Source organism: Malaclemys terrapin, chromosome 2 (genome assembly GCF_027887155.1).
Source record: "Malaclemys terrapin pileata isolate rMalTer1 chromosome 2, rMalTer1.hap1, whole genome shotgun sequence".
Classification (NCBI taxonomy): Eukaryota; Metazoa; Chordata; order Testudines; family Emydidae; genus Malaclemys; species Malaclemys terrapin.
The window spans coordinates 157,585,378-157,601,534 of NC_071506.1; positions in this window are offsets into that span (position 1 = coordinate 157,585,378).

Sequence of the window (16,157 nt, forward strand, 5' to 3'; positions counted from 1 at the left end):
ATATCTTGACTTTAGCAAAGCTTTTGATACGGTCTCCCACAGTATTCTTGCCAGCAAGTTAAAAAAGTATGGATTGGATGAATGGACAATAAGGTGGATAGAAAACTGGTTAGATTGTCAGGCTCAATGGGTAGTGATCAATGGCTCAATGTCTAGTTGGCAGCCGGTATCAAGCAGAGTGCCCCAGGGGTCGGTCCTGAGCCCGGTTTTGTTCAACATCTTTATTAAGGATCTGGATGATGGGATTAATTTCACCCTCAGCAAATTCGCAGATGACACTACCCTGGGGGAAGAGGTAGATATGCTGGAGGGTAGGGATAGGGTCCAGAGTGACCTAGACAAATTGGAGGATTGGGCTAAAAGAAATCTGATGAGGTTCAACAAGGACAAGTGCAGAGTCCTGCACTTAAGAAGGAAGAATCCCTTGCAGTGCTACAGCCTAGGGACCCACTGGCTAAGCATCAGTTCTGCAGAAAAGGACCTGGTGATTACAGTGGATGAGAAGCTGGATATGAGTCCGCAGTGTGCCCTCATTGCCAAGAAGGCCAACGGCATATTGGGCTGTATTAGTAGGAGGATTGCCAGCAGATCAAGGGAAGAGATTATTCCCCTCTATTCGGCACTAGTGAGGCCACATCTGGAGTACTGCATCTAGTTTTGGGCCCCCTGCTACAGGAAGAATGTCGACAAATTGGAGAGAGTCCAGCAGAGGTCAATGAAAATTATTAGGGGGCTGGGGCACATGACTTATGAGGAGAGGCTGAGGGAACTGGGGTTATTTAGTCTGGAGAAGAGGAGAGTGAGGGGGGATGTGATAGCAGCCTTCAACTACCTGAAGAGGGGGTCCAAAGAGGATGGAGCTAGGCTGTTCTCAGTGGTGGCAGATGACAGAACAAGAAGCAATGGTCTCAAATTACAGTGGGGGAGGTCTAGGTTGGATATTAGGAAACACTATTGCACTAGGAGAGTGGGGAAGCAGTGGAATGGGTTACCTAGGGAGGTGGTGGAATCTCCATCCTTAGAGGTTTTTTAAGACCTGACTTGACAAAGCCTTGGCTAGGATGATTTAGTTGGTGTTTGTCCTGCTTTGAGCAGGGGATTGGACTATTTGACCTCTTCAGGTCTCTTCCATCTCTAATAATTCTATGATTCTATTATTCTAACTCAGGCAGAGGAGGCTAACTACGAAACTGTGTTAAAGAAATTTGAGGAGCACTGCACTCCACGTGAAAATAAAACATATGAGAGAGATGTTTTTAATCAGAAAGTATAAAACGATGCAAGAAATGCAATGGATCACATCACTTTGCAAGAGGTTCCAAGCACCAGCAGATGTGCACAGCATAGATAAAGATGTTGACTGTACCATTCTTCCTAGGCACAATGGACAATGTTGCAGCAGATGATTGGACTATCAATCTGAAAGCAAATGGAAAATTCATTGATTTTAAGCTGGGCATTGGTGCATGAGCCACTGTGTTGCCAGAAATACTGTTATTAGCACTAAGGAAAAAAAGCCACAGGTATTGGAGGGTAAATGAGTAAAACTCAGGTCTTACAGTAGTGATTATCCCAAATAAAGTTATATGTGAAATAAATATATGACTAAATAACAAATTGGAAAAGATACAATTTGCAACAGCACCTGGGAAAATAATAGCCATTATTGGGTTAAAAGAACATCAAACCTTTGATCTCATGAAGACAGTGCTCCGTTGTAACAACTTGATCTATAACTTTTTGCCTGCTTAATAATTAACCATGAAAAGTAAGCAGTTATTTTTAATTAAAAAAAGTTACAAACACGTGCAAAAAAACCAAACCAAAACCCCCTAAATTAGTATAAACAAAAAGACTTACCAATATAACTCAAAGACTGTGTTAAAATCGTGTTTAGTAAACAAAAAATGTAAGTCCAGAAATTAATAAACCAAAAGTGGTGCGTCAAAAACTAGGCCTAATTGCTGGACAAAATAATAAGGGGATGTACTATTCCTCCCATCACTCCCTTCTTGGGCCCTTAACGAAAAGGTCATTGGCATGAAAATGAAGAAGAACAGACAGAGGCTACTGGAGAAAGCTTCACCCCACAGTCTCCTGGGACCTTCTTCATCTGGAACCTGAGAGTTGTCCTGACCAGACCCAGATGACATTGCCACCTCTACAAGCTCCATCTGAACCCCCCAGACACCAACTGGGATTAAATGGGATTGGACTTTAATAACAACAATAACAACAACTCCAGCCCATCTCAGCTAACTTCTTTTTTCCCCTAAAGGACAGTTATAACTGTTTTTGATACTATCTAAAAGACTGCCAAACAAAGGGATTATTGTAGCTGAGCTGTGTTGGTCCCATGATATTAGAGAGACAAGGTGGGTGAGGTAATATCTTTTATTAGATCATATCTTTCCAACAGAAGTTGGTCCAATAAAAGATATTACCTCAGCCACCCTGTCTCTCTAAACAAGGGGGCTTTCCTTCTAAAATCTTTCTGCAGCTAGAGGGCAAGGGAACAAGTTGTTAAAATGAAAGCCTTATTTAATACTTTACATTTCAAATGTTTCAACTGTTTTTCCTTCTTTTCTTTATCTTTAATAAGAGGTTAAAAGAATGTTTAATAGTGTCTTTGCTATGATACTAAGCAGGCTGAGGTCTCTGTATACCAAACCCTGAACCTTGTTTATCAGTGTTTAAAGTTGAACAGTAATTGAGTTATGTTATTACTTTGGCACGTATATTCCATCTAAATTAATACAACAGCTTTCCTTGGAGAGACAGGGGACCAACAGAACTGAGGAAGAGTTTGAGGACATCTTCCAGGGGATCGGGAAGCTCTCAGCAGAGTACAGAACAGAGCTGAAAGAGCCCAACCATCCTACAATTCATAGCCTGAGGAAAGTTCCCCTCACACTAAGGCAAAGTCTAACAGAGGAACTAGATAGGCTCATTGCTCTGGGAACAAACAGAAGAACCAAGAGAGTCAGTACAGTCATTGGTCATTGTAGAAAAAAAAGACAGAACCCTTCACTTACGTATAGATCCAAAATCTTAAATATGCAAAAATGGAACATTTTCCATTACCTTCAAGGGGAGACATTTTTGAAGAGATGCCAAATATTTTTTCTACACTGGATGCATCAGCAGAGTTCTGGCAAGTTCCCTTAGAAAAACAGAGCACAAGTTTGTGGACATTTAACACTCACCCACACTGTTCTGCTGCCCTGACCACAACCAGAATACAGAGATTTTTTTTCAGTTACAAGGAAAAATCCCTTGTTTACAGAGACAGGGAGAGATTTGGTGGTTGCAGACCACCAAATCTCTCTAGAGCATTTCTCTAGAGCATTTCACAAAATGTGGAGCTAGACAAAGTACACGTAAATTAGGTTTGTCTTAAAAAACTGTCCAGGCTCAGATGAAATGTGGGCTGTGATTGCCAGAGCTACAGCTCAGTATGAGACCCTGCAAAAAGGACTTAAGATTATTGGCAGAGGGTGGCTGGGACTGCATATTCCCAGCCCTTATTGTTAGAGCAATATGAAATTCTTTTTATTTTTTAAAATGTTCTGTTTTATTTTTCAAGAATGCTGTGTTATTTCATCCTATCCATTTCATCAATGTAGGGGCTGTCAGCAGGGCTGGCTCCAGCTTTTTGCCGCCCCAAGCAGAGAAGAAAAAAAAACCCAAAATCCAATTGAGCTGCCGCCGAAGTGCCACCAAAGAGGAAGAGAGGGAGAAGCCTGGGTTGTCACTTGCTGATATTTTGTTCAACAGAGAGCTGAAAACAAGAGTGTCTACACTGTTAGAAATTGATGTTGGAGTCACTGGTGACTTGTAGACATACAAAGAGAGAGATAAGGAGAAACAAAAACTTAATATGATTTGGAGTCCAAGGAGCTGCCACCAGTTCATGAAAATGACACTGTGCCTCTCTATGAGGGGATACAATGGTCACAAACAGTAGTGGTAAACCAGGAGGTTGCTCCTGGTTGTATGAGGTTGTCACCCTAGATAGACAGGTACTACCGGGGAATAGGTGATACCTCCTCCGAATCCCAGAAGGAAGGGAAATAAGGGGCACTGAGTCTGTAGTTTTGACCACAGCAGGACGAGACAACGGAGGCCCAGGACATGGAACAACCAGAGCAAGGTTCAAACAACAGCACAGTGCACTTCAAAGACCAATGGGACATCATTAGGTTTAGTTTAGTTATTAGAGTGGTTATAAGTGTTTGTAATTGTGTATTATATTAGGGTTGGTGTTTTAAGTGTTATTGTTTAGAAGGGAAGGTGCGGAATTGGGGACTGTGCCTTTACAAGCTGAGATTTCCAGTCAAAGAGTCTGGGTAGGGCACTGTGAAGCTTTTGTTGTTACGCACAATCAATTGGAACCAGGTACAAACAGAATAAACCACAGATCTTGCAAGCATCTTAAGCACTGAGTGATCACTGACCACCACACTAGTAGCTTATGGTAGGCCTGGCTTGGCATAAGTAACTTGTCTCATTTCTTGGTGGGCATAATTGGAAAGGTTAAGTTGTAAATAGGGGCTTGACAAATAGTATGGTGGAGTCAAGATGTCTGTGTTCACTAAAATAAGCAGCAATTCCCTGAGGCTAGGGACTGTGGACAAAATAAACCTAGAAGGTAAAGATCAGGCTCCACATGAACAGCACATGGACAGAATATGCTGTACAGGGATTGGCTTCTGCAAAGTAACCAAGCCAATCCCAAAATGTGTGATTTAATGCATAGCAAATGAAATGTAATGTGTAAATGTATATAAAGGAAGAGCTTGTCTGTGTAATTTTGGATGTGTGGTACACCCTACACTTGAGTCTGATCAACTCAGAGTAGCTTTGCTGTATGCTAAATAAAGGAACCTGAGTGATGAAATCCAGAGCTGAACTGAGTATTTTGTATTCCAGATAACTGGATGAAGTGTTCTCCCAGAACTGGACAAGGTGTTCTGGCAGGAGTGCTGCCCTAGGGCGGCGGAAGGTCCCACCCCAAAATGCCGCCCCCCCACAGAGGCGGCGGAAGGTCCTGCCACAGAAATACCGCCACGGTCACTGCCCCCCAAATTGCAGCACCCTAGGCGACCGCCTAGGTCGCCTAATGGATTGCGTCGGCCCTGTGTTCTGGATAAGCCAAGTGGGAAAGGTCTCGGAGCGAATCCCAACACTTATACTCCTGTAATCTGGGGGCAGGGGGGTTGGACAAAGGTGGCTTTTGACATTTTTTAAAAATCTTTTCATTCTAAACAGTTGAAATCCTTTTGTAAGTTTTACAGGCTAAGAGTAGCACTTTCTGCTTTTTTGTTTTCTTCATCTTCCAGAAGAGAAGAGAGGAAAAATATAAAGGGAATCAAGAAATCATAGAGAATATTGCCAAGGGCAAAGGAGAGATATATGAAGTTATTTGAGTGTCAGAAGTTGTGGTCTACAGTGAAGTTTAAATAATGCATTTTTCACTGAAAAGTTAAAAAAAAAATTGACCTGAAATTACCTTTGGCTGACTTTTATAAGGTGTTTTCTTTTACTGTTCTCATTTTATGAAAGCTTTATAATTTCCTTTTCATTAATGTTTCTGATATAAGCTCCAGCCCCTGCAAAATGTTCCATACAGGCAGACCCCTGGGCCCACATATAGCCCCTTTGACTGCAGAGGGACAATGCATGAGCGTAGGAGTCTAGCTGTGCTGTGCATCTTACGGGATTGGAGAGCAGCTGTAGTCAGGAGTATATGATCACTGGCCCATGAGCCAGATTAAGCTAGTATAGGTCTTGGATGTAGTTTAGGATAAAGTGTGTTTTCCTGGAAGAATACGAAATGTAAGGTTTATTGATTTATGTGTTTTTTGTTAGGTATGGTTGTTTTGCTCTAGTTTAATTGGCCACATTTATGCCTCTTACCAAACAACCAGACATCTGGATTAACAATAAACTCTCCAACTTCGTAACAGCATGTAAGACTTTAACTATTGTGACAGACCCAGACCAGTGGGGTACAGGAGTCTGGTAGAGGGCAAATATACTGGTCACTGGATGAACAGTTTCCTGTTCCCTGAGTGACCAGAGCAGGGGCTGCACTAGAATAATCAGGAACCTGCTAGAACCAGTTAAGGCAGGCAGGCTAATTAGGACACATGGAGCCAATTAAGAAGAAGCTGCTAGAATCAATTAAGGCAGGCTAATCAGGGCACCTGGGTTTTAAAAGGAGCTCACTTCAGTTTGTGGGGCAAGTGTGAGGAGCTGGGAGCAAGAGGCGCAAGGAGCTAAGAGTGTGAGGGTGAGGGTGTGGGTGTGCTGCTGGAGGACTGAGGAGCACAAGCGTTATCAGACACCAGGAGGAAGGTCCTGTGGTGAGAATAAGGAAGGTGTTTGGAGGAGGCCATGAGGAAGTAGCCCAGGGAGTTGTAGCCGTCATGCAGCTGTTACAGGAGGCACTATAGACAGCTGCAGTCCACAGGGCCCTGGGCTGGAACCCGGAGTAGACGGCGGGCCCAGGTTCCCCCCAAACCTCCCAATTGACCTGGACTGTGGGTTCCTCCAGAGGGGAAGGTCTCTGAGCTGTTCCCCAACCCACATGGTGAATCTCTGAGGCAAGAAAATCCGCCAATAAGATAGAGGGGGAACTTTGTCACACTGATGTCGAGTGGGATCTTGGGGTGCACAGCGTGGCGGAAGAAGGAGGGTGATTCTAAAAAAAAAAAAAAAGGAGAGGGTTTATTTTTTTTCACCACAATGGATGACATAGTGCGGGCACTGATACAAGCTACGGCGGCCCAGCAGGAGGCTACCCGTGTCCAGGCAGCCGCCCAACAGGAGGCAGTGCGGCTGCAGCAAGAGACTAATCACCTGCTGATGGACCAGGCTGCTCAAGACCGAGCTATGTTGCGGGAACTGGTAAACCAGGTAAAGTCCATTACAGAGCTGAATCGTGGCCACGATGGGACGCGGCTCATATGGGCCAGCCATTGGCTGCAGAAAATGACATGGGGGGATGATGTAGAGGCATACCTTCTGGCCTTTGAGAGGACAGCCCTACGGGGGCCTGGCCTCGAGATCAGAGGTCTGGCATCCTTGCCCTATTCCTGTGTGGGGAGGCCCAGAAGGCCTACCATGATCTGCCTGAAGAGGCTGCGGCAGACTATCTGCAGCTGAAAGCAGAGATCCTGGCCAGATCTGGGGTAACGACAGCAGTGCGGGCCCAGCAGTATCACGGTTGGAGGTACCAGGAAGACAAAACCCTGCGGTCCCAATTGTATGACCTCATCCATCTCGCACGAAAGTGGTTGCAAACAGAGTCCCGGAGTCTGGAAGAGATACTAGTGGTTCTGGTCATCGACCAATACATGACGGGACTACCACCAGACCTTCGTGCCTGGGTAAGCCAGAACGAACCCTCCACCTATGATGAGGTTGTCGCCCTGGTAGAGAGGCGAAGGACAGCGAGGGAGCTGAACCGACCAGTTAAGGAAGAGGCACCCCGGGTTAAACTAGCAGCACCGAGCCCTAAAGTTCGGGTGACTCAGCCACCAGGAGGACCCAGGTGGAAAAAGAGAGAGGCTGAAGGCCCATTAGAGGCCACAAAGAGTCGGAGCACTGAGGGAGAAGAGGATCGTGGTGTTAGACTGCCCAAACCAAGAGACTGAGGAATGCCTAGGGCTCCATACAGATGTTATGCCTGCGGGGAGTGGGGACACATAGCTGCACAGTGTCCCAATGCTGAGAAGCCTATGTAGTGTAACCTGAGGAACTGGGCAGATCCATGTTCCCTAATCCATCTTGTGGGGGGTCTCACTAACCCCACATATGTATAGCAGACCAGTGAAACTAAATGGGGTAGGGACCACGGCACTGGTTGATTCGGGGACTGCTATCACGCTTATCTCAGGGAAGCGTGTGAAGCTATTGTACGGGAACATTTGGAGAAGGTACAGGAGGCCCAGTGAACCCATTACAATTGCCAGGCAAAAGTGCGACAGTTCCAACCAGTGGATCGGGTTATGGTGTTCGTACCCACGGCAGAAAGCAAGCTTCTGGCCCAATGGCAGGGACCCTATGAGTTGGTTGAACCCGTGGGGGAAGTAACCTACAAGGTGCGGCAGCCAGGACGCAGAAAACAAGAACAGATTTATCACGTTAACCTTCTGAAACCATGGCATGCACAAGAGGCATGCACAACGGTCCAAAAAGACCTAATCCAGGAAAACAAGCCTTCCAAACAGGTGAGAGTGTCTCCCGATTTAACATCAGACCAGAAGAATGAGGTGTCTGAGATGATCTTCCAGAACCAAGATGTATTCTTGACAAAACCGGGTCGAACAACCAAGATATATCGCCACATTGTCACAAACCCTGGGGCCAGAGTAACAATGAGGCCCTATCGGGTGCCAGCGGCAAAAAGGGAGGAAATAAAAGCAGAAGTAAAAAAAATGCTGGCGTTGGGGATCATCGAAGAATCCCACAGTCAGTGGTCCAGCCCAATCATGTTGGTGCCCAAACCTGATGGCACCACAAGATTTTGCAATGACTTCCAGCGACTAAACGAAGTATCCCAGTTTGAAGCGTACCCCATACCTCGCATAGATGAGCTAGTGGACCGTCTGGGTAATGCCCGGTACTTGACTACCCTAGACTTGACATAGGGGTACTGGCAGATTCCCCTTGCAAAAGACGCAAAGGAAAAGACTGCATTCTCTACACCAGAGGGTCTTTTTCAATATACTGTCCTCCCTTTTGGACTACATGGGGCCCCAGCTACCTTCCAGCGCCTCATGGACAAGCTATTACGCCCGCATAACAGTTATGCTGCTGCCTACTTGGGCGATGTGGTCATTCATACCCCAGACTGGGAAACCCACCTGGAGAAGGTGGAGGCAGTCCTCGATACCTTCGGGCGAGCTGGCCTTACAGCAAACCCTGCCAAGTGTGCTGTAGGGTTTACAGAGGCCAAATATCTTGGCTACATTGTGGGTAAAGGTTTGGTAAAACCCCAAGTGAACAAGTTAGAGGCCATCCAAAATTGGCCCCGACCAAGTTGCAAGAAACAAGTCCGGGCGTTCCTAGGTGTGGTGGGGTATTACCGACGATTTATCCCCCACTTTGCCACAAGGGCAAGCCCCCTGACAGACCTAGTGAAAGCCTGTGGACCTGATCTGGTGAGATGGTCTGATGCAGCAGAGGAAGCATTCACAGACCTACGGACTGCCCTCTGCAGTAATCCCGTATTGATAGCCCCTGATTTCACCAAGGAGTTTATCCTGCAGACGGATGCATCAGAAGTAGGGTTGGGGGCCGTTCTATCACAGATGGTCAGGGAGGAGGAACACCCAATTCTATACCTCAGTCGGAAACTCCTTCCAAGGGAACAACAATATGCAGTGGTGGAGAGAGAATGCCTCGCTGTAAAATGGGCCATGGAAACATTGCGCTACTACCTGCTCGGGCGCAGATTTGTCCTTGTGACCGACCATGCCCCTCTTCAATGGATGCAGCGGAACAAGGAGAAGAACACAAAGGTGACCAGATGGTTCTTATCCCTCCAACCTTTCCAGTTCCGTGTGCAACACAGAGCAGGGAGCCATCATGGCAATGCCGATGGCTGGTCACATTGCATTGTCTGGCGTCCCAAGCTGCCCAACCCCTTGGTATTGAGCAGGAGGGAGGGATATGTGACGGACACAGACCAGTAGGGTACAGGAGTCTGGTAGAGGGCAAATATACTGGTCACTGGATGAGTAGTTTTCTGTTCCCTGAGTGACCAGAGAAGGGGCTGCATTAGAGTAATCAGGAACCTGCTAGAACCAGTTAAGGCAGGCAGGCTAATCGCGGCACCTGGGTTTTAAAAGGAGCTCACTTCAGTTTGTAGTGCGAGAGTGTGAGGAGCTGGGAGCAAGAGGCGCAAGGAGCTAAGAGTGAGAGGGTGAGGGTGTGCTGCTGGAAGACTGAGGAGCACGAGCGTTATCAGACACCATGAGGAAGGTCCTGTGGTGAGAATAGGGAAGGTGTTTGGAGGAGGCCATGGGGAAGTAGCCCAGGGAGTTGTAGCTGTTATGCAGCTGTTACAGGAGGTACTATAGACAGCTGCAGTCCACAGGGCCCTGGCCTGGAACCCGGAGTAGAGGGCGGGCCCGGGTTCCCCCCAAACCTCCCAATTGACCTGGACTGTGGGTTCTTCCAGAGGGGAAGGTCTCTTGGCTGTTCCCCAACCCACATGGTGAATCTCTAAGGCAAGAAAATCCGCCAATAAGTGCAGGACCCACCAAGATAGAGGAGGAACTTTGTCACACTATCCATGTCCATTGACTTGACTAGCAGTGTCATGACTAGAATCTCATGCAGTCTTTTGACAAAGGCAAATGATCTGGTAGCATTCTAACAACTGTTGTGTCTAAATGCCTTTCATTCTGTCTTTATCAGAGATTTAACTGGATTTGATGGCAAAGAAGTACTCACTGTTGTAAAATAAATCTGGACACTACATATTGCATTTATTGACATTGTTACAACAGCTTATCTTTAGAAATTTTTAAGTAGTTTTTGTCATGGCTTGCTGTGGACTGAACACAGACCATATTTATCTGGATATGAACTGACATGAGGGGACACTTTTGGAATCTGGAAGATTTTATATTAATACAATTCCACATTCCACTGTCAGATAGAGTAGATGAATAATCTTGCTATACAGCTTTATTCTGATGTTGTCTATGGGGAACTGTGTTGTAGGGCATCTGTTCCAGAATCCTGGTGTGAAGAGTCATCGCTCCAGGTGTAGAGAGCTATTGATAGCACAAAAAATATCCCGTTCCCTCGAGACTCCTCAGTGTTGTAAGATTTGGACATATGGAGCAACAGATTGCTGGATAAAGAAACTATTTAGTCAGGCTGTAAGTTATTGACATTATCATTAAGCAGTCTTCCTGGATGATGATCAACATATTTGCTGTTGAAAAAGGAATACAGTTTCAGGTCTGTTTTCTAATAAGGTGTCATTTTTCTGTGATCTCAAAACAGATTGTGTATGGGGAAATTTCTTTCAGACCGACAATAAGTTAATGACATTATCGTTAAGCAGCCATCCTGGGTGACAATCTGCATATTTGCTGTTAAAAAAGTGGTCTGTGGTTTCTGGTCTGTTTGCTAGAGAGGAGTGACTTTTCTGTGATCCCAGGAAAAACAAACTGGATGAGGAAAGCCTAAATGCTTCCTGCAATACTAACAGTATGCCGCCAATGCACTGCAGATATATTATGCAGGAAGCCATGCACTAGCACATGCTTTAGCAATATATTATTTCCAAGATGCTAAGATATAGCTAACGTGGCTCTTGAGCAGATTCTTTTTCTCTTGTTAGTGCTTGAATTATGAGATACAATGTTAGGACCATACATCAGGTGGTAAATATCCAGCTGTTAAGAGCATTCACTGAACAGCTAAACCCAAAGAGTAACATTACAAATGAGTGCTGATGCTGGTGGTAAATTTCTACATTTTTTTTTTTTTTTTTTTACTAACTCAAGGTAAAATATTTGCTCTAAGGACAAACATGAATTTACAAAAATATTATTCCAATCTCCAATGTTCCTTTCTTAATGATTTTCCCTCTGGTATCTGGGGGAATCAATACTTTTAAAATTCGAAAATACATATAGATACTATTTTACAGATATGAAGTAAAGAAGCAAATATGTATATATTTATATCCTTGTCTAGACAAAAAGAATATCTGCATGGATTTAAAAATGCTATAATGAACTGTCTAGGATGAATGTGTGTAATTCCCTTTTAGCGCAAGTGGTAGGTCACTGTCCTTTTGGAGTTGGAGGTTCGTTCTCACTATGACATTCCTACTGACCGTACTGTGAAGCATGGTTCCATAAGTTTGGGGTGGTTGTAGACCTTACTGATGGGGAAATGGACTGATGAAGCTGTAATGTATTCCTCACTGAACAATCTGTTTTATGATTGCTTCATCCATCTGTGTGCTGCTGCTGAATAGCACATGCTCTGTTCCTCAACCTGCAAAGTAGAAATTCAGGGAGAACTAATATCTGTGGTTGCCAATTGGCTTCAATAAGGAATCCAAAGTCCTGCCCCTTCCCCATCACAAAAGATACTACAGGAATTGCCAGAAAAATGGAGGAAAGAATGGAATCACCAGGAAATAAGAGCAACAGACAATTTTAAATGTAGAGAAAGAAAAAACACAGAAGAAAAATCAAGAAGGAAAAAGGGAGAACAGACCAAAAGGGAGGGGAAAGGGATAGAAAAAGGGATATAGAGCAGCAAGCGTTCTAGAGTATGGGTTGCCAATCCTATGCACTCCAAATGGGGTGCCTATAAGCCTCACCACCAAGAAGGTTGAAACCCATTGGATCAAGAGTTCCCACACTGAAAGTGGGACTCAACAAAGCTGTCCAGAGCCTGTCCCTGACAAACGGGGACATTTCTAGAAAATTAGAATGTACGGCATGCTCACCAGAGCTGATGATAATGCAACTTTGTGCATTAGCAGGCAGAGCATGTAGCTGGACCTCTCGCCGTGCCAGAGACTAAGCAATGAATGTGATTTCAAGGGTCTGATGAGCAAAAATTCCAAGGTCACTCATCAGCCTGAGTAGAATAAATGACAATAAGCTGCACAATAAATGGCAATTCAATGACCTGTTGTTGCAGTCCTGGGATAGGTTCAGTGATGAATTTGCAAGTATTCCTCATTAAGGTTACTATCCAGCACAGTGACACTTAACCTGTAGTGAATGAATCCTTTTCCATTATTGTACATTTGCAGCCACAGGGTGATTTATGCTTAGTGATATCCAGAGGAGAAACATAGTCACCGGTCATGACCTAACATTCCACACTATGTAGTTGCTTTTTAAAAAAACATCATGGGGGAAGGTTTATATTAGGGCAGACATTTAGAACACGAGTTGTGAAATTTCTATAGAAAATAGAAAGGAAAGTTAGAAAAAGCTCTCTATGTAAAATGTGGCAAATATGAAGGAATTCAATCTGTTAGGAGAAGTTCGGAAGTAAAAGCAGGAGTGCAAGCTGACTTTCTTTTCCTGATTCACTAGATTTCAAGATGGTATAGTTACATGATTAACCATTTCTACTACTAACTCCACAGGAAATCAAGCAGAAATAGAATACAGTGTTGCTAAGTGTCACTGTTCAAAAATCATGAGATTTTTAAAACTTTTTTTCAAAGAAAGCTAAGATTTTCATTAAATCATGACTCGGAAGCTGGGACTTAAACCACAACAAAAACCCAAATAACATGAGAGTCACAATAAAACCATGTCAGCTGGCAACACTGAATTGTTTTGCCCATTATAAAACTAAGGTATTCTTATTTTCACATTAAACACCAAGGTCTGATCCTCCTCTCATTGCTGTGAATCAAGAGTAATTCAACTGCACTTTACACTAGTTTTACCTCAGCTTTAGTGAGTGGATCGCTCCATTTCTGCTCACAAAATTATGGTCTTGATTCTCTCCTCATTTACAAGTATTTACAAGGGCTCAATGGGAGTGATCAATGGCTCGATGTCTAGTTGACAGCCGGGATCAAGCGGAGTGCCCCAGGAGTCTGTCTTGGAGCCGGTTTTGTTCAACATCTTCATTAATGATCTGGATGATGGGATGGATTGCACCCTCAGCAAGTTCGCAGATAACACTATGCTGGGGGGAGAGGTAGATACACCGGAGGGTAGGGATAGGGTCCAGAGTGACCTAGACAAATTGGAGGATTGGGCTAAAAGAAATCTGATGAGGTTCAACAAGGGCAAGTGCAGAATCCTGCATGTAGGAAGGAATAATCCCATGCAGTGTTACAGGCTGGGGACCCACTGGCTAAGCAGCAGTTCTGCAGAAAAGGACCTGGGGATTACAGTGGATGAGAAGCTGGATAGGAGTCAGCAGTGTCCCCTTGTTGCCAAGAAGGCTAACGGCATATTGGGTTGCATTAGTGGGAGCATTGCCAGCAGATCGAGGGAAGTGATTATTCCCCTCTATTCAGCACTGGGAGGCCACATCTGGAGTACTGCATCCAGTTTGGTGCTCCCCGCTACAGGAAGAATGTGGACAAATTGGAGAAAGTCCAGCAGAGGTCAATGAAGATTATTAGGGGGCTGGGGCACCTGACTTATGAGGAGAGGCTGAGGGAACTGGGCTTGTTTAGTCTTCAGAAGAGAAGAGTGAGGGGGGATTTAATAGCAGCCTTCAACTACTTGAAGGGGGGTTCAAAGAGGGTGGAGCTAGGCTGTTCTCAGTGGTGGCAGATAACAGAACAAGGAGCAATGGTCTCAAGTTGCGGTGGGGGAGGTCTAGGTTGGATATTAGGAAACTATTTCACTAGGAGGGTGGGGAAGCACTGGAATGGGTTACCTGGGGAGGTGGTGGAATCTCCTTCCTTAGAGGTTTTTAAGGCACAGCTTGACAAAGCCCTGGCTGGGATGATTTAGTTGGTGTTGGTCCTGCTTTGAGCAGGGGGTTGGACTAGATGACTTCCTGAGGTCTCTTCCAACCCTGATATTCTATGATTCTATGACACTGTAACTCCACTGAGTTCAATGGAATTATTCCTGATTTATTTCAGGGTAAGTAAGAGGACAGTAAAGCTGATAAATGAGATCACATGATGAGATACTTTAACATGTCAGTTACATGTTGTGAATTTCCAAACTGCCTCCCAAGCCCACACAGTGATGTTATATTCTTGTTCTTTTGATTCCTAGGTTAATAACGTGGGTCTGTTATCTCTTGCCACTGAGGCCTGGTCTACACTAGGCATTTATGTCGAAGTTAGCACTGTTACATCAAATTAACCCTGCACCCGTCCACACCGTGAAGCTATTTAGTTTGACATAGAGGTCTCTTAAATTCGACTTCTGTACTCCTCCCCGACGAGGGGAGTAGCGCTAAATTCGACATGGCCATGTCGAATTAGGCTAGGTGTGGATGGAAATCGACGCTAATAGCTCCGGGAGCTATCCCACAGTGCACCACTCTGCTGACGCTCTGGACAGCAGTCCGAGCTCAGATGCTCTGACCAGCCACACAGGAAAAGCCCCGGGAAAATTTGAATTCCTTTTCCTGTCTAGCCAGTTTGAATCTCATTTCCTGTTTGGACATCGTGGCGAGCTCAGCAGCACTGGCAACGATGCAGAGCTCTCCAGCAGTGATGGCCGTGCAATCTCAGAATAGAAAGAGGGCCCCAGCATGGACTGATCAGGAAGTCTTGGATCTGCTCGCTGTGTGGGGCGATGAGTCCGTGCTTTCCGAGCTGCGATCCAAAAGATGGAATGCAAAGATCTACGAGAAGATCTCTAAAGACATGTCAGAGAGAGGATACAGCCGGGATGCAACGCAGTGCCGTGTGAAAATCAAGGAGCTGAGACAAGGCTACCAGAAGACCAAAGAGGCAAATGGACGCTCCGGCTCCCATCCCCAGACATCCCGTTTCTACGAGGCACTGCATTCCATCCTAGGTGCGGCCGCCACCACTACCCCACCACTGACCGTGGACTCAGAGGATGGGATATTGTCCACGGCCGGTTCCTCGGACATGTTAGCGGACGGGGAAGATGAGGAAGGAGATGAGGAGGACGAGGCAGTCGACAGCACTTACAACGCTGATTTCCCCGACAGCCAGGATCTCTTCATCACCCTTACAGAGATCCCCTACCAACCGTCCCCAGCCGTTAACCCGGACACAGAATCTGGGGAAGGATCAGCCAGTAAGTGTTTTAAACATCTAAACATTTATTTTTAACAGAACAGGAATATTAAGAATAACAACAATGGGTTTCTCATGATTAGTTTGCCCTTGGCGCTTAACGTTTCAGTCCTGGGCAGTGCAACTATTGAAAAAAAATCTAACAATGTCCGGTTTAGCATGATTGTTCTGCCCAAGCCGCTCTACTCTCTAGTCCCTGCCAGTGCAGCTACAGTAAAATGCGGTCTATATGTCCGGGGATAGAGCAGAAATCCTCCTGGGACATCTCGAGGAAGCTCTCCTGGAGGCAATTGGAAAGCCTTTGCATCAGGTTCCTGGGGAGAGCGGCCTTATTGGGTCCTCCGTAGTATGAAACGTTTCCGCGCCACGAGACAATCAAGTACTCAGGGATCATTGCCCT